Source organism: Rhinopithecus roxellana, chromosome 1, assembly GCF_007565055.1.
Source record: "Rhinopithecus roxellana isolate Shanxi Qingling chromosome 1, ASM756505v1, whole genome shotgun sequence".
Lineage (NCBI taxonomy): Eukaryota > Metazoa > Chordata > Mammalia > Primates > Cercopithecidae > Rhinopithecus > Rhinopithecus roxellana.
This window is the reverse complement of record NC_044549.1, coordinates 44097644-44121948: the sequence shown is the minus strand read 5'-3', so window position 1 is coordinate 44121948 and position 24305 is coordinate 44097644.

Below are 24305 nucleotides of genomic sequence, written 5' to 3'. Positions count from 1 at the left end.
TGTTGGATCATCTCATAAGTTTGGTTCAGACTGAGGCAGCAACTGGAGAATACTGTTTCCTGAGGAAGCAGAGAGAAAGGAACAATTATTGAATATCTACAGAGAGACCCTTAGATGTTGCATATGGGTTATATCATTTACATCTCACAACTCTTCAGGCATGGTAGCTCACTCCTGTAATCCCAGGACTCTGGGAGCCGAGGCGGGCAGATCGCTTGAGCCCAAGAGTTTGAGACCAGCTTAAGCAAGATGGTGAGACTCTGCCTCTACAAAAAAATACAAAACACAAAAAATTAGCCAGGCGTGGTAGCGTGCGCCTGTGTTCTGTTACCCAGGAGGCCGAAGTGGGAGGATCACCTGAGGCCAGTAAGTCAAGACTGCAGTGAGCTATGATCGTGCCACTGCACTCCAGCCTCAGCGACAGAGTGAGACCCTGTCTCTAAAAACATAATAATAATAATAATAATCCTATTATTTTATTGTAGAAGAATCTGAGGCTATAAGAAGTTAACAAAACTGCCCAAGGACACAAAACTAGGAAGCCTCACAGCTGGAAATCAAAGTCTTCCTCTTCCTCTCAGGTACTCTGTCTCCTAGGGACTAAATGCTAACAGCAACTCACCACAGCCTTTATCCCACTGAGTAGTGATGGTCAATTTTTGTATCAGCGTGGATGGGCCACTGAGCACAGTGGCTTACGCCTATAATCCCAGCACTTTGAGAGGCTGAGATGGGAGGGTCACTTGAGTCCAGGAAGAGACCAGCCTAAGCAACATAAGGAGACCCCTGTCTCTACAAAAAAAAACTTAAAAAAAAAAAAGTCATCTAGCTACTCTGGAGGCTGAGAGGCAGGAGGATCACTTGGGCCCAGGAGTTCAAGGCTGCAGTGAGCTGATTGCACCACTGTACTCCACCCTGGGTGACAAAGCCAGAACTGGTCTCTAAAAAGGCAAAACAGTGGGATCTCAAAATCAAAACGATTGAACTCATGGATATAGAGAGTAGAAGGATGGTTAACAGAGGCTGGGAAGGGTAGTGGGGGGCTGAGGGGAACGTGGAGATGATTAATGGGTACAAAAAATAGAAAGAATGAATAAGACCTACTATTTGATAGCACAACGGGTTAGTAATAACTTAGTTGTATATTTTACAATAAACAGTGTAATTGAATTGTTCGTAAAAGATAAATGCTTGAGGGTATGGGTATCCCATTCTTCATAATATGCTTATTTCACATTGCATGCCTGTATCAAAATATCTTATGTACTCCCAAAATACATATACCTACTATGTACCCACAAAAATAAAAAATAAAATAAAGCAAAACAAAATAAAACAAAAACATGGCTGGACTACGGTGCCCAGATATTTGCTTAAACATTATACTGGATGTTTCGTGAGGGTGACATTAACATTTTGGGTGACATTAATATTTAACATTAGTCATCTGCTTGGAGTCAAGCAGACTGCCCTCCATAATGTGGGTGGGCCTCATCCAATCAGTTGAAAGCTGGAATAGAGCAAAGTCTGGCCTTCCCCATGCAAAAAGGAATTCTGCTGGCAGACGGCCTTCAGACTCGAGCTGCAGCACCCATGCTCTCCACTCTCCTGGTTTCCTAGCCAGGGGTCACCAACCTCCCGGCCATGGACCGGTACCAGTCCGTGGCCTGTTAGAAACTGGGCCACACAGCAGGAGGTGAGCAAGAGCATTCCTGCCTGAGCTCCGCCTCCTATTAGGTCAGTGGTGGCATCAGATTCTCATAGGCGCGCATGTGAACCGCGCATGCGAACTGCGCATGTGAGGGATCTAGGTCGCTGCAGTCCTTATGAGAATCGTGCCCGCCACCCCATCCATGGAAAAACTGTGTTCCATGAAACCAGTTCCTGGTGCCAAAAAGGTTGGGGACCGATGTACTAGCCCATGCTGCAGATTTCTGATTGACCAGCCTCTATAACCTCATGAGCCGATTCCTTAAAGTAAATCTCTCTATAAATACACACAGGCTATTGGTTCCATTTGTGGGGTGAACCCTGACTAATACAGGCAGTGATGAATAACTACTACTGGCGCTTTTTTTTTAAGTCTGTATAAGTTAGGGCCATTACTTCTGACACCTCAGGCTTATAGAAAAGAACATTCAGAACCACAAAATAGAATACATCTGTTGCAAAAACTCCCCTCCCTTGTCTATTAAATTAATTAATTAATTTATTTATTTTTTGAGATGGAGTTTCGCCCTTGTCACTCAGGCTGGAGTGCAGTGGAGTGATCTCGGTTCACGGCAACCTCCACCTCCTGGGTTCAAGCAATTCTCCTGCCTCAGCCTCCCAAGTAGCTGGAATTACAGGCATGCACTGCCAAGCCCAGGTAATTTTTTTTTTTTTTTTTTTGAGACAGAGTCTCGCTCTGTTGCCAGGTTGGGTGCAGTGGCGGGATCTCGGGTCACTGTAACCTCCACCTCCCAGGTTCAAGCAATTCTCAGGCTTCAGCCTCCCAAGTAGCTGGGACCATAGGTGTGCGCCACCACCCCCAACTAATTTTTTTGTATTTTAGTAGAGATGGGGTTTCACCATGGTGGCCAGGATGGTCTCGATCTCCTGATCTGGTGATCCACCCACCTTGGCCTCCCAAAGTGTTGGAATTACAGGCATGACCCACCACACTCAGCCGAATTTTTGTATTTTCAATAGAGACGGGGTTTTGCCATGTCAGCCAGGCTGGTCTCACCTCGGCCTCCCAAAGTGCTGGGATTACAGGCATGAGCCACCGGGCCCAGCATATTAAATTTCATTAGATTGCATTTTCGAGTAACTTTCTTGACCTTGTCTTCAGATTCCAGCTTAGCTCAGTGTTTCAAGTAGTGGGAATATATAAATTAACTAGGATATTACTCATCATACTTTAACACCAGCAATAATAAGTACTGATTCTGGGCCTACATTCTTCAGCACAATCACAAATCTCCATAACCTCCATCCGCACACAAGTGTCATTGATACCTGCAAGTGCCAGAGAGGAGATGCTAATTTGAAAACTTTTATTGGCTGTAATTTGTTTGAAGGTGGTGAACTGAATCACAAATCAAGCTGAAGTTGTGCTTTAATATTCTTCATTAGTATACAGAGTTATTGGAAAGATGTAGGGAGGGTGAGTCAAGGATGAAATCTCAGATTATTCAGTCAATTATGCATATTCTGTTTTGGAACACTTTTCTCATTTCAGGCAACCAGTAATTCTTTTGGAGGGAAGGGGAAGAGCAAATAGACAGTATTTACTAAAGTTGCATTTTGAACCTTGTGCCAATGACAAGGATACTGTTTAGATAAATACTCATATTTTAATAAAATAAAATTAGGAATAATAATAAAAAAATACAAGTTCCATACATTTAGAAATGAAAAGGGGCCAGGCACAGTGGCTCATGAGTGTAATCACAGTACTTTGGGAGGCCAAGGTGGGAGAGTCGCTTATGCCCAGGAATTCTAGACCAGCCTGAGCAACATAGTGAGACCCCATCTTGAAAGGAAGGAAGGAAGAAAGGAAGGAAGGAAGGACGGAAGGAAGGAAGGAAGGAAGGAAGGAAGGAAGGAAGGAAGGAAGGAAGGAAGGAAGGAAGGAAGAAAAGAAAGAGAAAGAGAGAGAGAGAGAAAGACCAAAAGAGAAAGAAAAGGAAAGGAAGGAAAGAAAAAGGAAAGGAAAGGAAGGAAGGAAGGAAGGAAGGAAGGAAGGAAGGAAGGAAGGAAGGAAGGAAGGAAGGAAGGAAGGAAGGAAAAGGCATACTAACAAATAATCTGTGAGTTGAAGAAATAGAACCCTTAAAATTATACAGTGAAAGCACTGCATACTAAAACTTAAGTGATGCAAATAGAAGTAGAAAAAATAGCTACATTCTTGTGACTGTCTATATTAGACACGAGATAGCAAATTAATGAGCAAAGTATTCAATTCAAGAACTTAGAAAAAGAGTAATAGAATGAATTAAAAATAATAGAAGGGGCCGGGCACAGTGGCTCAAGCCTGTAATCCCAGTGCTTTGGGAGGCTGAGGCGGGTGGATCACCTGAGGTCAGGAGTTCGAGACCAGCCTGACCAACATGGAGAAACCCGTCTCTACTAAAAATACAAAATTAGCTGGGCACAGTGGCACATGCCTGTAATCCCAGCTTCTCCAGCTGAGGCAGGAGAATCACTTGAACCTGGGAGGCAGAGGTTGCGGTGAGCCGAGATTGTGCCATTGCACTCCAGCCTGGGCAACAAGAGCAAAACTCCGCCTCAAAAATAAATAAATAAATAAATAAATAAATAAATAAATAAATAAATAATAATAGAAGGAAGAAAAAATGAAGATGAAACCAGAAATTACTGAAAGTAGAAAGTAAATAATGGGATGATTACCAAAACCAAAACAGATTATTTGAAAGGTAAAAGGACAAAGCTCTTTTCGCTCTTAACGAAAGGAGAAAACAGAGTAAGAGATCCACAAATAAATAAAGCTAGTTAGTTATAAAAAGGTTGATGATATAACTATAAACCTAGCAGAGAATTCAAAACCTATTGGGGGATTATATAAATGAATGTCATGCCAAATTCTGAAAACATAGTTGAAATGGAAAACTTTTGAGAAAAAATATACATTACTAAAACTTTCAGAGAAGGGATAGAAAATTTAAGTAGACCAATAACTATTTAAACATTGAATCAGTCATCAAAAATTGACTCCCCAAAAAGGCATCAGGCCTAGATTAAAAAAAAAACAAAACTTTTTATTTTGAAATAATCTTAGACTTAGAGAAAAGTTGCAAAAATAGCATGGAGAGTTCCTGTGTGATCTTCACCCGGCTTCCCCTACTGTTAACAGCTTACACAACTATAGTACAGTTATCAAAACCTGGAAACTAACATTGGTACTGTAACAAAAAGACTAAAAACTTACATAATTTTGCTAGTTTGCCCATGAATGTCCTCTTTCTGTTTTGGTATTCAATCCAGTATCTTGGGTTGCATTTAGTTATATGTCTCCTTAGATTCTTCCAATCTGTGACATTTCCTTGCTCTTTTCTTGTTTTTCATGACTCTCATACTTCTGAAAAGCACTGCTAACTTATTTTGTAAAATGTCCCTCATTCGGGTTTCTCTGGTGTTTTCTTATGATTGGATTAAGCTTATGCATTTGTGGCAAGAATATTATGTTTGGTCATTCTCAATGCATCCTACATGAAGAGGGTACATGATGGTAGATTCTCATAACCGATAACATTATTTATTACTGCTGGAAACAAATCTGGCCCTTAAAGCCTTCTTGATGGCTGCAGGAAGGGGCACTCATCATGTCCTTTTGCTGTAAGAAGAAGAGAACCTTAACCTTAAGGTCAAGGGATCCAGTTTTTTGTTTTTTAACCTTAAGTGCGGAGAGTTCATCATAATCATTTCAAGAGTTCCTGAATTCATAGCAAATTATCATGATCAGTCCATTAAATCCCCTCTCTTGCTTTATATCATTTTTAAGCCCAATGCTATTCATATTACTTGAAATGCATCAGTATACACAATGACATCACATATTCATAAGGACATTCATATACTTACGGACACATCTCACACATTGGTAAGGGAGATGCACATGGGGAATGTAAATTAAAAAAAAAAAAATAAGCCAAGAGAGGGGCTTACCTGCCCTGGCAGTGCTAATCACGTCCCCAGGTTGGAAGGATGATGAGAGCAGCTCTCTGGAGAGGTGGTCCACGGAGGTGGGAGCCAGGCAAAAATGATAGGCAGAAACCACGGAGGGTCTATCCAGACCTACAAACAACACCATGAGGCCACAGGGAATTTGCTGGACATGCAGAGAACTTTCCAGGTCTGTCTGCCCTTCTGTCCACTTTAAGTGTCCAGTGTTAACACACTCAGACCCTGGTACCTGGGTAGCTTCACGTGGAGTCACCTGGCAATTCCTTAGGTTCCTAGAAATATGAACAGCCAGAGTCTGACTGAATTTTGTCACTGATTTATTTCAGGATTGATATAAAAAGTAAATTGTTCTCCTTAGAATGGTGTTCTCCTAACATATCCCATCGGGAAAATGTTCTCTTTTCCTGTGGCCAAACACTATGAAGATTGTAGATTTCACAGAAGGACGAGAACTGAGGGCCATGTCCTGGGCAGTCCTGGCCACATGCTTAAGTGATGGGGCTTGTCTGTGGATTGTCCTTGTTAGAAAGATGGATGCAACTGCAGTGCTGGTCACCAATGCTGGTGACACACAGCCTTATCCAAAGAGATACATTAAGAACTTAGTGCTTGCATTCCCCCAAAGCGATCCCAACCTCTTTCTGGAGGAACTGGTTAATTATGATATAATCAGACAATGTAGTATTTTGCACCCATGGAAAATCCTGCTTTTGAAGCATTCTTATTGACACAGGAAAATGTTAATGTCACTTCCAGTCAAATAATATTTAGGGGGTGTCTTTGCACAGAACGTGAACTGATTAGAGCTGAGCAGAAGGACAAACAAGTCACATAAGAACCTACTGAAAATAAAAGGACGCTGGTAATAAGAACTATTTTCCATACCATAGCTGATTGGTTTGCTTTTCAGACCTCCTGAGCCACAAGAGATCACCTTTGAACCACGGAGCGCAAGAGCCTGGGTCCTCACAAAATGCTAGGTGATTGCAGTAGCAGAGGAGATCATGAGGGTATTTGCTAGCCAGACATTGTGCAGGGGCTAAGCCTTCCCATCTCCTCATGGCCCCTAGTCCCAAGGTCATCGTGGAAGCACAGTCCCTAGACCCTCATCTACGGATTGAAGAGTAGTAGGAAAACTAGATTTGGGGGTATTTGGACATTTAGAGCACAATAAATCCATACAGCCTGTGCGGTCCTCATTTTTACCCCAAGGGAGGGATGCAGGGACTTGGATGCTGTGCTATCCCTGAGGCCAAAAGGCACCCCCCCTCCACAGTAGGAGCAGTCTCCTGTGTGCAGCTGGACCCACAGACCCTCCACCAGTTCCTATTTCAGGACACCCTCATCCAATAGGGATATGATTTTTTTTAATATTCATAAATCCTCTTAATCCTGAGAAGGGTTTGACTGTGCATTGAGCTCCTGAGAACAAGATTGCAAAATACCTATTTTTATTTTTATTCTTTTAGTGACAGAGTCTGGCCTGTCACCCAGGCTGGAGAGCAGTGGCACGATCATAGTTCACTGCAACCTCGAACTCCTTGGTGCAAGTGATCTTCCTGCCTTGGCCTCCAAAGTAGCTGGGACTACAGGCACACACCACCATGCCTGGCTAATGTATTGTTTATTCAATTTTTTTTTTTTTTTTTTTTTTTGGTAGAGACAGGGTCTTGCTATGTTGACTGAGCTGGTTTTGAACTTCTGGTCTCAAGTGATCCTCCTGCCTCAGCTTCCCAAATTGTTGGGATTACAAGGGCAATCCACTATGCCCAGCCAGGATTGGAAAATATCTATAAAGCATGAGTCCAATAATTTTTATATCTAAGCATCCAGATACACCTGGAAGAATCATAGAAGAAAGTAGGCCAACAGCTCTCCCTGCCCCCCATACCATATGTGATGGTTTTAAGGAAAGTGAAAATGTTTCCTTAATAGCTTTATTGAGATATAATTGATATTGAACTTTGTTTTAAGCAAACCAAAAATGAACTTAGGAGTTACTTTTTTAAACTTAGGGGCGTGAGAAAATGAAATAAAAGGCATCCATATTGGAATGGAAAAAGAAAAACTATCTCTATTTGCAAATGACATGATCTTATGTATAGAAAATCCTAAGAAATCCACTAAAAAAACTACTAGAACTAATAACCAAGTTCAGCAAGGTTGCAGGATATAAGCACAATATACAGAAATCAATAATATTTCTATATAGTAGCTAAGAACAATCCAAAAATAAAAATTTTGAAATTCCATTTACAATATAATCAAAAAGAATAAAATATTTAGGAGTAAATCTAATAAAAGCAATGGAAAATTCATACTCTGTAAACTACAAAATACTGTTGAAAAATGTTACAAGTTTTTTTTTTTTTTTTTTTTTTTTTTAGATGGAGTCACCCTGTCACCCAGGCTGCAGTGCAGTGGTGCAACCTTGGCTCACTGCAAACTCCACCTCCTGGGTTCAAGCAATTCTCCTGCCTCAGCCTCCTGAGTAGCTGAGATTACAGGCCTGCACCACCATGCCTGACTAATTTTTGTATTTTTTTTCAGTAAAGACGGGTTTTCGCCATGTTGGCTAGACTAGTCTTGAACTCCTGACCTCAGGTGATCCACCTGCTTTGGCCTCCCAAAGTGCTGGGATTACAGGTGTGAACCATTGTGCCTGGCCAGAAGATTTAAATAAATGGACAAATATTTCATGTTCATGGATCAGAAGACTAAACATTGTTAAGATGGCAATACTCACCAAATTGACCTATAGATTTAACACAATCTGTGTCAATGTACTCTTCCCCCTACCAGCTGAACTTATTTGCAGAAATGGGCAAGATAGTTCTAATATTCACTTGGAAACTCAAGGGACCTAGAACAGCTAAAACAAAATTGAAAAAGAACAAAGTTGTAGGACTCAAACTTGTGATTTCAAAACCTACGAATCTATAGTAATCAAGATGTGAGGTACTAGCATTAAAATAGACATATAGATCAATGCAATAGAACTGAGAATCCAGAAATCTTCTTATTTACAGTCAATTGATTTTCAACAAGAGTGTCAAAACAATTTAAAAAGTGGAAGAATCATCTTTTCAACAAATGGTGCTGGGACAACTAGACATTCACATGCCAAAGAATGAACTTGGACTCCCAATTTGTTAAAAATTGATCAAAGACCTAAATTTAAGAGCTAAAACTAGAAAATTCTTAGAATAAAATAAAGAAGTAAATCTCCATGACTTTGAATTTGGCAATGTTTTTTGAGATATGACACCAAAATCATGAACAACGAAAGAAAAAATAAATAGGACTTTATCAAAATGTAAAACCTTTTTTACTTCAAAGGACACTATCCAGAAAGTGAAACAACAACACAGAGAATGGAAGAAAATAGTTGCAAATCATATATTTGATAAGAGACGTCTATCTAGAACATAAAAAGGACTCTTACATATCGACAAATAATCCAATTAAAAAGTGGGCAAAGAATCTCAATTGACATTTGTTCAAAGAAGATATACAAATATACTAGTACATGAAAAGATGCTCAACATAACCAACCATCAGGGAAATGCAAGTCAAAACTACAATGAGATGCTATTTCACACCCACTATAATAGCTTTAATTAAAAAGCCAGCTAATAACAAGTATTAGAATATGGAGAAAGCAAAACACCTGTATATCATGCTGCATAGATGGTGGGAATGTAGAATGGTGTATCTACTTTAGACGCCTGTAATCCCAGCACTTTGGGAGGCCGAGGCGGGTGGATCACCTGTGGCCAGGAGTTTGAGACTAGCCTGGTCAACATGGCGAAAACCCATCTCTACTAAAAATACAAAAATTAACCAGGCGTGGTGGCACTCGTCTGTAATCCCAGCTACTCGTGAGGCTGAGGCAGAAGAATCGCTGGAACCTGGGAGGCAGAGGTTGCAGTGAGCCAGGATTGCACCACTCCACTCCACCTTGGGTGACAGAATGAGACTCCATGTCAAAAAAAAAAAAAAAAAAAAAGAAAATAGTCTGGCAGTTCCTCCAAATGTAAACATAGGTTATCATTTGAGCCAGTAATTCCACTTGTTAAAAAATAAACTGAGTAACATTAAATTTTTAACGAGTTTCTTTGAGCATTCAGCAATTCAGGAATCTGGCCACACCATAACACAAGCAGTTCAGTGAAGGAATATGAGGGGAAATTTTTATAAGGTGTTTGTGGAAGCAAGACAAAGAGAAATTTGATTGGTTAAAGTGGAAAGTCCCTAGCTGGCAGTTACTTGGTTTCTGATTGGTTAAGCTTAAGTTTTGTTTTATTGTTGACACTGAGTTGCGTTTTGGTTTGCTTATATAGGAACCCAACATGCTAGAGCAATCTCAGCCTAATGACCTCCCAATTAATTATATTAACACATTCCTAGGTATATACCCAAGAGAAATGAAAACATATCTTCACACAAAAATTTGCCCATTAATATTTATATCAGCATTACTCATAATAGCAAAAAAAGTGGAAAAAAACCAATGTCCATCAACTGATGGATAAATAAAATATAATATACCAATACAATGGAATATTATTTGTTATGAAAAGGAGTGATGAACTTATATATGCTACAACATCGATGAAACTGCAAAACATTATTCTAAATGAAAGAAGTCAGTCACAAAAGACCACATACTGTATGACCCCATTTATATGAAATGTGCAGAATAGGCAAATCTATAAAGACAGGAATAAGATTAGTGATTGCTTAGGACTGGAAGGTGGGGTTAGGAGACTGGAGGATGATAGCTACGGGGTAGAGAGTTTCTTTTTGGGGGTGGTGAAAATGTTATAAAGTTGATTATAGTGATGATCACACAACTTTGTGAAACACCATTGGATTGCACACTTTTTTATTTATTATTTTTCCCATCTCCCTTTCCTGGTATAATTGCACACTTTTTTTTTTTTTTTTTTTTTTTTTTGACAGGGTCTCGCACTGTCTCCTGGGCTGGAGTGCAACGGTGCAATCTCAGCTAACTGCAACCTTTGCCTCCCGAGTTCAAGCGATTCTCCTGCCTCAGCCTCCTGAGTAGCTGGGATTACAGATGCCAACCATCATACTCAGGTAATTGTTTGTATTTTTAGTAGAGACGGGGTTTCACTATGTTGGCCAGGCTGGTCTTGAACTCCTGACCTTGTGATCTGCCCGGCTCGGCCTCCTAAAGTGCTGAGATTACAGGTGTGAACCATCATACCCAGCCTAATTGCACACTTTTAAAGAATCAATTGTAAAGTATGTGATAATAAAGCTGTTTTAAAAAAGTAGGGACTAGTTACTTTAAAAAGAGTCCTTACCTTAAAATAATTTACAACAGAATTCCCTTAACTGGCAGACTTAAGAAGTGCATTTTAAAATATAATTCAATTACCACATATTTAAGGCAGGAATTGCTATAAGAAGTGTGGGATACACATGTGGGTGAAATTCACTCACCTGCTGTAACAAAGCATCTGTGAAAAAGATGTCACTTCTTTAATTCAGTCAACCCCATGTATGGAAACAAAATAAAATACAAGGTGTAGTCATATACTTTTTCATAAATGCCATCTCCCAAGGAGAATGCCACATCCTCTAAGAAAAGAATGTCCGGTGTGTGTGTAAAGCATATATTTTAGCAGTTGTTTCAATGCGGCTCCTCAAGCTGGATCCATACTCTTGGAGCACTCTTCCTTCCTGCCAAACCTTGAGCAGGACACAGAGGCCTGGCTGAGCTCAGAGCCACTCAGAGTAAGCTGAGACCCCAGTTCTGGTGACAGGTGAAATCAGACAAAGGATTTGGCTTGAGGGTTTCCTGAAAATTCATTCCACTCTGGGACACTTTATGCCTTTCCTGGGACATTGACTGGAAGTTACCAAGTCTAAGTAAATAATGGACTGAATATATTTGTATAAGCATGTAAGGAAGAGATGAACCACAGGCCTGTGTCTCCCTTGAGAGTCTAACACAAGGAATTCGTGGCCCATGAGAGTTTTGTAAGAAAGAAATAGATCAGATACTGCATAAGACAGTCCGGAACTGCAGGGTCAGGGGACAAGCCACTCAGACCCCTAAGTAATCATCGTTTACTGTTTTTTTTTTTTTTTTTTCTTAGGCAGGGTCTCGCTCTGTTGCCTGGGTTGGAGTACAGAGGCACAATCTCAGCTCACTGAAACCTCTGACTCCTGAGTTCAAGTGATTTTCCTGCCTCAGTCTCCTGAGTAGCTGGGATTACAGGTGCGTGCCACCATGCCTGTCTAATTTTTTTTTTTTTTTTTTTGAGACGGAGTCTCGCTCTGTCGCCCAGGCTGGAGTGCAGTGGCCGGATCTCAGCTCACTGCAAGCTCCGCCTCCCGGGTTTATGCCATTCTCCTGCCTCAGCCTCCCGAGTAGCTGGGACTACAGGCGCCCGCCACCTCGCCCGGCTAGTTTTTTGTATTTTTTAGTAGAAACGGGGTTTCACCGTGTTAGCCAGGATGGTCTCGATCTTCTGACCTCGTGATCCGCCCGTCTCGGCCTCCCAAAGTGCTGGGATTACAGGCTTGAGCCACCGCGCCCGGCCAATTTTTTGTATTTTTAGTAGAGACGGGGTTTCACCATGTTGGCCAGGCTGATCTTGAACTCCTGACCTCAAGTGATTCACCATCCTGACCTCCCAAAGTGCTGGGATTACAGGTGTGAGCCACCACGCCTGGCAAACTGTCTTATCGGCATATCTTCTCTGGAACACAGGACTCCTGACAGATGGAGTTCTAGTTCCCTATAACAGGAGTCAAAGGTCACAAATTCACAAAGGGGGAGACTTCTTATTCCCCATTCATAGGACCTCAGTGAATATTTTTAGAAAAAGGAGCAAAAATATTTATTTCTCCTTAAATTTAACTTTAAATCTCTTTGTACCCAGCTTTTTGCTGGAGACTTTCTCACAAGACTGTTCTCTATGTGCATATATATCACATTCACATGTACACATATCTGATAGTCCATTCACAGGGTGACGTTTTCCATCCGTGCCTTTCCTGGGCATTGATGAATTCAGAATTGCACTTAAGAGAGTAGATGAAATTCTGAACTCCAGATTCATCTGAATTCACATTAAGGCAGCCATGACAAGTCTTTCCACATAATCAATGTTTTCTGCACCCAGTATTCAGGAAACTGGGATTCTTAGACTTCCTCTCCCTACCACCATTATCAGCAATCAGACTTCGATTCCTCAACTGTCAAACAGGGATGATCATACCTGCCATCCTCACAGATTTTGGGAGGTTGTGGATAGGGAAGTGCTTTGTGAATTGCACAGACAGACCTCAGTTTGAGGTTTGTTTCTACCATTTATTGGTGGCAGGACCTTGGAAAAATTACTTCACCTCACTGAGCCATAAATCTTTTATCTGTAAAGAAGGACACTAGTATCTGTGCACAGATGAGCTATATGGATTAAACAGGATTTAATGTATTTGAACAACACATAGTAAGTGCTAAATAAATAGTAGCTTTATTTAGCTACTAAATAAAGCTATTACTATTTAAGAGTAGTAGCACTTATTATGTATTATTTAAATACTATTTAATTGCTGTTACTGCTATTACACCTATGATTATAGCAGTTGCATCGACACTATTATCAGTTATGTCAGCATCATCCATAGGCTTGGAACAATCCATAGGCTTGGAAAAAGACATTTTAGAGCAAAGGATTGGAAAGAAAAGTCTGGAAAATATGGAGAAGGAGAAAATGCATCACAGGTACCAGGGAAAGTTAGGAGGAAATGGCCTTTCTAGTGTGAAGGGCTGCAGAGAGTCATGGGAAACTGGGTTCAAGAAGTCAGCAGGAGCCAGAGACAGTGAAAGCTTCTTAAAGAGGGAATAAGACCTGACAGAGCAGGAGCACCATCTTCTCGGACAAACACCGCCACTTTAACTTCCAGCTCCCTTTCTAGCCTCATGCATTTCAAGGAAATCACTTCCCTTCTAACTATAAGCAACCAGAAAGAACAGACAGTAAAACACAGATAAGACAGCTTGAGGGGGAGGTGGGGGGAAAGTCTCTTGGGTAACTGCCAAACTTCACCCTCATACAATGGGCCCCAGTAAAACAGTGGGCCTTAATAAGCACATCCCTTTCCCTTCAGGTGCACTAAGATAGGGAAGCTAAATGCAGACTCGGGGGATATGCCTGCAGCTGCAGAAAGATGTATGGAAACAGACGCACAACTCTCCCTCCCAGATAAGCACGACAAAAAGACACAGAAGCTGTCCAAGCCTCTGATGAACTCTCCCACCCTGAATCCTTAAAAACTCTTAGTCTGTAAGAGAGTGTGCCTCTGACCTAACTCAGCCAGAAGCTCCTCTCAGGTTTGTTTTCTCTAAAATAAACCCGTCTTGACTGGCGAGCCGCGTTTTGTGTTTCTTTCCTCTTTAATTCTTTTAAGACCTTTGATCACAGTCCTGGGAGCAACAGCCTGAGTAACTCTGTTTTTAGTATTGTCCAGAATGACTGAACTCTCTTTGGTGATCCAGGTCTTGGTGCCAGAGCCTCACAGCAGCAGAGCTTCCTAGTAAATTGGGCTGTGGGCAGGGCCCTTGGTAGATAGAGGCAGCAGCTGGCTTTAGTTAGGTGTCACTGGCTCCATGGCCATGGCACAAGCTGGGCTTCCCCACCTGTTTGTTCATCGGTGGCCCCATCTCCTGGGAGGCCTGATACTGCTGGGGTGTGAGATCCTCAGGCATGGCCTAATACCTTGGCTATGTATTTATTTTTAAATCAGTTTATAAAAAAAGTAATAGATTATTATTATAGAAAATGTTGATACATCTCAAAATCACAAAGAAGAAAGTAACTAATTTCATGCCTCTTCCCAGTTCTAATGACTGCCTTTTTGCTTCTATCTATAGTTTTAAAACAGTTTTGTAATATGCTTTTTTCATTCAGCAATAGATCATGTACATTTTTTCAAGTCATAAATATTCCTATATAATATTTTTGTAAGGATCACACTGTAATCTAGTGCACAGATTAAATGAGTTAATACATATATAGTTCTTTAAAACAATCAGTGGCATGTGGTAAGCACTTAATACATCTTAGCAATTATTAAACTACGGATATGTCTATAAGCTGTATGTATAATTTATCAGCCCTTTATTATTGAACTTGAGGGTGGCTTTCACTTTTTCACCTCTATAATTACGCTCTAGTGTCCATCCTTGTGAATAAATGCATACTCTTTTCTCTAATGATTTCCTTAGGATATATTCCTAGTAGTAGAATGGCTGGGTCACAGAATAGATAACTTTTCTGATTATCAATACAGGTTCCTAAGTACATTTACCAATGTATATGTGGTCTAGGCTATTAAAAAGAAAAACTCTTTTCTCACCTGATGAGTCTGGGTTTGGAGTTGGTTTCTTCTCTGACAGTGAGAATTTCTGCAGCTGACAAAAACGTGACTGCCCCATTTTATGACAACAGCTGGAAGGTGTGACCCCAGAGACGTAAAGAAAAGCTCAGACTAGCTGTGCCATGTAATTCATCATGAGATCTTGGATAAGGTACCTGACTTCTCTGCATCTTAATTTCTTGACCTGTAAAATAGTTTTAACAACACCTGCATCTCTTAGAATTGATAAGATCAAATGAGAATTTCAAATCTCTTCTTTCCATGTTCTAGCACATATGAAGGGCTCAAACACGGCGGTGTCATTAGCAGATACAGAAGCAGTATAATTAGTCATAGCTCCACAGCAATAGCAGTAGTAACAAGAACTGAAGAGCCCAGCAACAACCCTTACCTCCTCCTCCTCTCCTGGCTCTAGTCAAGTGGAGACAATGTTGGGGTGCAGTGGGCTGGCCCCTCCCTCTCCCAAGCAGACTGAACAACAATACAGGTCTCCAGCTTTCTCCCACCACCAGTCAAGGAAGTGAGCAAGACCCAAGCCTCCACTGCCTCAGGCTGTCCTCACCTTCTGAAAGTGGGCTAATCCAGTGGAAATCCAGCCAGACCCGCCAGAAGACATTTTATTTTATTTTTAACCAATCTCCTCCACCCTCCAGGTAGTCATCCACCCATGTATCTAATATATATGTTGTTAAATATGTATGTATCTTTATAAAACATGTGCTGCGTTACAGTATTTGTGTAATCATTTCTTTCCCATGGGTAGTAAATGACATTGCACAAAGTCTGATGCAAAAGTCTGGACTAATTTTTAGAATGTTAAATAGGCCACTTTTTCCACAGGACTTTAAGGTAATGTGCTGATGAATAGACTAAGCAACTTTATTGCATTTATATGGTTTTCAATGCCCTTTGAAATGTGATTAATTCTTTTAAGGATCATGGACCCTTGTGACACATAGCTCATAAATTATTAAATCCAATTAATACTCCAGACTGAACCAAACCTAATTTATTTCAAGTTCTGGTTCTCAGCAGAGGAGGCCTTGGTTCACTACTTCTGAAATAATATCACTACTCACTCTATCTTCCCTTCAATTCATTGGAGTACTAAACATAGGTGACAAAAAGGGGAAGTTATACGTGTAGAGTTTACATTAACATATAGTATTTTATTTATTTGAAAAATGTTACAATTCAGAAAAGTAAAGAGAATAGTAGAGCAAACTACATGCCTCCACATTTTTTCTTTAAAAAATGATTTATAAAGTGTGAAATAATATATGAAAAGCCATTAAAATAATATAAAGAACATTTCTTGACCTGTAAAATAGTTTTAACAACACCTGCATCCCTTAGAATTGATAAGATCAAATGAGAATTTCAAATCTCTTCTTTCCATGTTCTAGCACAGACTAAAATCATACAAATGCAGTTGAAGGCACCTTCCTGACTCCATTCCCCTCCCTTCTTTCACTGCCCAAATCACCGCTATTCTGAATTTCGTGTTTATTATTCCCATGCAACTCTTTTAGCTTTTACTACTCATATATGCATCCAAAACAATAGTATTGTTTCATAGATTTTGAGCTTCATATAAATGAGATCACACTCCCAGTATCTTTCAACTTTCTAATTTAATTTTTGGAGTTTTTTTCTTGTTAATAAGTATGGCTCTAATTCATTCAAACTCCATTGCCACCTGTTTTTAATTGCATGATTAAAATTTATTTTTGCCATGACCAATGACGTCGATGCCAACATTATCAAACACATCCTCTTTTGTACATGTGAAGGAATTTCTCTAGAATATGTGACCCTGTGTTTACAGACAGCAAATCTAAATTCAAAAAGAGCGAAAACCCAGCCTAATTTTTCCTTAATTATGTAGAGCTCTGTAAAATGGTGGAATGTATGAGGCTCCTAACAGGACAGACCCAATAGTGATAAACCTCATATTCCACTGAGGTCCATTACTTTATATCTCTCAAATATAGTTTTTGAATGCAAGGTAATTTTATTAAGTTGGAAAAAATCTAAATTCAATCATTTATTTTGGTGTGAATTTTAAAAAGAAGAAAGAAAATGAAAGAAACATACATAGAAGCAAAATGGAAAGAAATGTTCTACTTGCTGGCCTCCACAGAGCTCAGAGAAGGGCCTCCCTCTGGCCTCCCCTAAGCATAGAGAAAAAAATAATCAGAGTTAGGAATTTGAAATGCCCAGAAAGCCAAAAGAATTCTTCTTTCAACACTTTCTGCAAAAGCCATATGAATTGGGGAGGCATCTTCTCCCGCCTCCTCACTTACAACAACCTACCAACCTGCAGAGAGAGGGCCTTGCTAACATGATGTGGGCTGAGAGTGGTGGTTCATAACCGTTTTTGCACTATGGATGCCCTATGACGACTACCACTAGCACTAATACCTCTACCATTCCTACTCCTATTGCTGACCTGCATTTATTGAGAGTTTGCCATATGCCATGTTAAGCAAACTCTACGTTAATGCTCAGAACAATCTAGTACGAAGAAATCATCATGCTGTTCTCTGTGCAGAGAAAGAAGCTAAGGCACAAGACAGGTTAGGTGACTTGCTCAAGATCACCCAACTAATAATTAATAGCAGCCTAGCCAAGGATTGTGATCCAGATCTCTGTTGGCTCCTGAGCTTACTAGAGTGCTCAGCAGCTCTGCCTCACTGGCTTTTTGATGATACATAACTGTTGTCATTGATAACACTTTATTAGATGATGCCTGTTATGAACACTGCTCACCACCAAAATACAGATGAAAATGAAAATCATCGGTCATTCTAGTAGAGGTGTTGTACTTAAAAAAAACTGCTTTATTGAAATATAATTCACACACCATATAATTTACCCACTTAAAGCATATGAATTTGACAGTTTTAATACCTTCACAAAATTGGACAACCATCACTGCAATTTTAGAATATTTTCATGGATCCAGAAAGAAGCCCCATATCCATTCTCCCACCCCGCTATTCCCCAGTCCTGGGAAACCACTAATCTACTTTCTGTCCCTATAGATTTGCCTAATCTAGATATTCATATAAATGCAATCATACAATATATGGTCTTTTGGAACCAACTTCTTTTTTACTTTCATTATTTATTTATTTTTATTATACTTTACGTTCTAGGATACATGTGCACAACGTGCAGGTTTGTTACATATGTATACACGTGCCATGTTGGTGTGCTGCACCCATTAACTCGTCATTTACATTAGGTATATCTCCTAATGCTATCTCTCCCCCCTCCCCCCACCCCACGACAGGCCCTGGTGTGTGATGTTCCCCTTCCTGTGTCCAAGTGTTCTCATTGTTCAATTCCCACCTATGAGCGAGAACATGCAGTGCTTGGTTTTCTGTCCTTGCGATAGTTTGCTCAGAATGATGGTTTCCAGCTTCAACCATGTCTCTACAAAGGACGTGAATGCATCCCTTTTTATGGCTGAATAGTATTCCATGGTGTATATGTGTCACATTTTCTTAATCCAGTCTATCATTGATGGACATTTGGGTTGGTTCCAAGTCTTTGCTATTGTGAATAGTGCCACAATAAACACACGTGTGCATGTGTCGTTATAGCAGCATGACTTACGATCCTTTGGATATATACCCAGTAATGGGATGACTAGGTCAAATGGTATTTCTAGTTCTAGATCCTTGAGGATCTAGAACTGTCTTCCACAATGGTTGAACTAGTTTACAGTCCCATGAACAGTGTAAAAGTGTGAAACCAGCTTCTTTCACTCAGATTGTTTTCAAAGTCCATCCATGACGCTGGGTGTGGTGGCTCACTCTTGTAATCCCACAACTTTGGGAAGCTGAGGCAGGAGGATCACTTGAGCCCAGGAGTTGGAGACCAGCCTGGGCAACATGACAAAACTTCATCTTTACAAAAAATACAAAAATTAGCCAGGCGTGGTGGCAGGCGCCTGTGGTTCCAGCTACTCAGGAGGCTGAGGTGGGAGGATCACTTGAGCCTGGGAGGTCAAGGCTTTAGTGAGCCCTATTTGTGCCACTGCACTCCAGCCTGGGGGACAGAGTGAGACCCTATCTCAAAACAAACAAACAAACAAACAAACAAACAAACAAACAAACAAAAAATACAACAAGAAAGTTCATCCATATTGCAGCATGTATCAGAACTTCCTTCAGTTGAATCATATTTCATTGCTTGTGTATATCACATTTTGTTTGTCCATTGGTCTGTTAATAGACATTTGGGTTGTTTCTACTTTGGGACTATTTATAATGTCACTCTGAACTTTCATGTATGTGTAAGTTTTTCTGCCTGTACGTTTCATTTCTCCTAGGAATGCAATTGTTGGCTCATATGGTAACTCCATGTTTAACTTTTTGAGGAACTTCCAAACTGTTTCCCAAAGCAACTGCCCCATTTTACATTCCTACCAGCAATGTATGAGGATTCTGATTTCTCCACATCCTCGTCAACAGTATCTTTTTATTATAGTCATGCTACTGGGTATAAAGTGCACCCACTTTGTCCTTCAAAGCACAAAATGTTTTAATTTTGATGAATTTTCGTTTATGTATTTTTCTCTTTTCTTGCTTGCCCTTTGTCATATCTAAGGTCAAACCTTATTTTTAATAAAAATATTTTTAACAAATGAAAATCAGAATACATTAGATAAAGCACTTTGTATCCAATTTTTAATATCATATTTCATCGTAAGCATTTTCAGCTGTATTTACCTAAAAATTCCCACCCCCCCTCCATTTTACTTTATGTTTATGCTGTCTAGTTTTATCAAGGCCTCAGAGATTTAGTGGCATTAAACAAGAAGCTGGAGGGCCAGGTGCGGTGGTTCACGCCTGTATTCCCAGCACTTTCGGAGGCTGAGGCGAGAGGAATGCTTGAGCCCAGGAGCTCAAGACCAGCCTGGGCATCATGGTGAAACTCTGTCTCAACAAAAAAATGTAAAAATTAGCGGGACATGGTGGCGCACACCTGTAGTCTCAGCTACTCGGGAGGCTGCGATGGGAGGACGGCTAGAGCCCCTGAGACTGAGGCTTCAGTGAGCTGTGATTGTGCCACTGCACTCCATCCAGACTGGGCACAAAGTGAGACCCTGTCTCAAAATAAATAAAACAAAATAAGATAAAATAAAAAATAAAATAAAGGAGAAGAAGAAGGTGGAAAAACATTGGGGGTAAAAAACAACCCCAAGCCAGTAAAAACGCTGGGGAAAAAACCAACAACTCCAAGCCAGTAAATCTCCATTTCAAAAATTTAACAATATTTTTATTTTTAAAGTAATATAATCACATCACAAAATTGTAGTAAGTATAGAAAAAGAATAAAAGTATCCATCTGCTCATCACCTAATAGCCCTATCATTATCTTTTTCATGTATTTTCTTCTGTATTTTTAAAAAGCATATTTTTGAAGAATTGCAATCATAAATATATTCAAACTGACATTCTGCTGTTAAAATTTAACCCACCGTAAGATTTCTTCCATGTTTTCCCCTAGTTTTTAATAACTATCATTTTTTACCACCTGCAGAATATAACAAATGAATGTGCTATAATTTACATGTTCTTTTATTAGCTATTTCAATTTTTTCAGGGTTCTCTCCTCCCTCCTTTTTTTCTATTATGAATAATGCTTAGATGATTATTATTTTTTGGTTGTAGCTGTTTCTGTGTTTGAGATTATTTCCTTCGGACACATTCCTACAGCTGGAATTGCTAAATTGAAAGTTACGATCTTTTTTGTGCCTCTCAATATATATTGCCAGATTACTTTACAAAATGTTTGAACCACTTTAAAACACTATTGGTGATGATTGATAACAATTCTTTGGGTGCTATCATTTAAAAAATGCTTTGCTAATTTGAGTGGGGGAAGAAAAGTTCCTTGTTTTAATTTGTATTTCATTTTATTACTACTTAGGTTATACTTAAGTTAAACATCTCTTCTTAGCTAGGGCTTTCTAGTTTTATTTTCTTTTAAGTTAACTATCAATGTCAGGAACACAGTCAGACCTGTCAAATATTAAATATGTAGTTATCTATTCTGTAGATATGTGTATAGATAGATACTTCAAGGGATCCGGTATTTTTAAGTTTTATTTCAATGGGAAATTTATGTTTATAACTTTGTCATAAAGCTATAACTCCAGTAAATTTATTCCATACTGGCTGAATCAAGGTCTGTAAATTGGTGAGTTTTTTTCCCTTCTAGGCAGAATAAGGGCAAGTGGGGTGAAAAGATGGATTAGCAAAAAAACATATTCATCTAGATAAGGTATTATTATGCTTAATATTGCTCATGTTAAAATTTTATAGCCAAGTTCCCATCATTTTGTAGACATCTTTTAGTATGTAATTATTTTAAATATAGCCTATTATTTTAATTATCTCTAATTAAAAGTACTTTCACACATCAATGTGTATTCTAATAAAAAGGAACTTTGAATTCTATTTTACAATACAGTCTCTATTTCTGTCTTTAAAGTAACTTTATATGTAGGCAGTAAGTCCTGGGGAGTTTCTTTAGATAAGCTATGAATTTTAACACTAACTCACATTTTTATTTTATTGTGCTACAAGAATAAATGTTAAAAGACTTTTCACTAAGTGTTTCTTGCCTTCACTAAGTACTTTTCTTTTATCTGATTATTCACATGCTGCTTTGAATGAATACTAACTACTTCTACTTGGCATTTTATTTCATAGTGAGAAGTTGGATTCACCACATCCTAATTGTCATTATTATTCCATTACCCAGGTGGTCCTCAGGAGACCACAAGAATGTGTCCTGTTATTCGCAGTTATGGTCAATCATTACCACCTGAATTAATGCACAATTAAGTCATGAATATCCTGATTCAGAAACCTGTCTTGAAAAACTGGAGATAAGAAGACATTTGGAGCAATTTCAGAATATATTTTTTCTTCATTGATTTTTAAAAGAGCCCATCAGAAGTTTACAAAATGGGCCAGGCACAGTGGCTCACGCCTGTAATCCCAGTACTTTGGGAGGCTGAGGCGGGCGGATCATGAGGTCAGGAGATCGAGACCATCCAGGCTAACACAGTGAAACCCGTCTCTACTAAAAATACAAAAAATTAGTCAGGCGTGGTGGCGGGCACCTGTAGTCCCAGCTACTTGGGAGTCTGAGGCAGGAGAATGGCCAGAATCCGGGAGGAGCAGCTTGCAGTGAGCCGAGATTGCACCACTGCACTCCAGCCTGGGCGACAGTGCAAGACGCTGTCTCAAAAAAAAAAAAAGTTTACAAAATGATATCCATTTACTTGCTACTCAACTTGGACTTCTCCATTCACATTCTCATTAATTTATTATTCTAGGGCCGCTTTAGGAAGTTCTGAGAGCGGGCTCTCATTTCAATCCAAATGAGGGAAAGCCCACCTTGCTTCCTCTGCTCCACTGCTCCACCTACATTATTATATTCATCCCTTCTTTCTTTCCTTATGACCATCTTGATCTCATCAAGACCTCCCATTCCCACCTTATTCCCCCTTTCTTGGTACTCTTTTTTGTCTTCCCTGACCTTTCTTTGAACACTACCAAATAAACATCAAGCCTTATCTCTAATTTAATGGAACCTCATTTTTCTCAACCCCCATTCTTTCCTCCATAGTAACATTTGTTATTTTTATTATCATGCATTATCAAAGTAATTCATGCTCATTATAAAATCTACAAAAACATAACAAGTAGAAAGAAATGAAAACTATCTGTTATTCCAACTTCCAGAGGTAGCCATTTTCAATTTGTTGCTGCATTTCCTTCAAGTCTTTTTTTAATTAAAAAATGTCTTAAATAAATCAGGATCATAGTAGATACATTTTGTTTCTAGCTTTTCCATCTCCCATTTAATCATGAGCATTTCACTTATGTGAAATTTTAAATACATCACTGAAATGAAAATTGGAATATCTAGAAAAATAGGATTAAGAAAATGAAAATCAATCCTAGTTTTATCAACCCAAGATAATCACTTTAAATATTTTGATCTATTTCTGGTCTTCTTTTTCTATGCATATTTTTAAACAAAAACTGGATCGTACTCTACATACAGTTTGTGAGATATGGGGTTCTATGTGAAAATTTCCAACATTTATTCAACACCCCTTGAGTACTTATCCTTTTCTGGTTTTGGGGGCAAAATGGCAAACTAGACAGAAAATGTTTTTGCCCTCTAGATCTTACATTCTAGAGGGGAAGAAAGAAAATACGTGAACAAATAAGACAGATGTGATGCTCTTGGGATAAATGCTATCAAATAAAAGAAAGCAGGGCGAAGAATGGAGACTGGCTCTTTATATAGACTGGTCAGAGGAGAGTTTCCTGAGCAGACTCCTAAGAAAAAATAAATAGAAATAAAAACATTGTATTGTTTTTCTGGATTTTATGTTATTTGTGGTATATTTCAGCTTTTTAAGTGTTTAACTTGTGATTTCCTTTTTTCAAGTAAATAGATATTTACCATTGTCACAAATTTTGCATATATTTATATATTTTTCTGAGACAGGGTCTCACTCTGTTGTCCAGGCTGGAGTGCAGTGGTGCCATCGGCTCACTGTGGCCTCCACCTCCCAGGCTCAAGTGATCCTCCCACCTCAGCCTCCCAAGTAGCTGGAACTACAGGTGCACACCACCTCACTCAGCTAATTTTTGTATTGTTTGTAGAGATGGGGTTTCGCCATGTTCCACAGGCTGGTCTTGAACTCCTAGGTTCAAACAATCCACCTACCTCAGCCACCCAAAGTGCTGCGATTACAGGCATGAGTCACTGCACCTGGCCTAAGTTTGGTATATATATATATATATAGTGTGTGTATATATATATTTATTTTATTTTATTTTATTTATTTTTTTGAGACAGAATCTCACTCTGTCGCCCAGGCTGGAGTGCAGTGGCGTGATCTTGACTCACTGCAACCTTCACCTCCCGGGTTCAGGCGATTTTCCTGCCTCATCCTCCTGAGTAGCGGGGATTACAGGTGCCCACCACCACACCAGGCTAATTTTTGTATTTTCAGTAGAGACGGGGTTTCACCATGTTGGCCAGGCTGATCTTAAACTCCTGACCTCAGGTGATTCGCCTGCCTCAGCCTTCCAAAGTGCTGGGATTACAGGCGTAAGCCACCGTGTCTGGCCATTTTTGTATATTTTTTA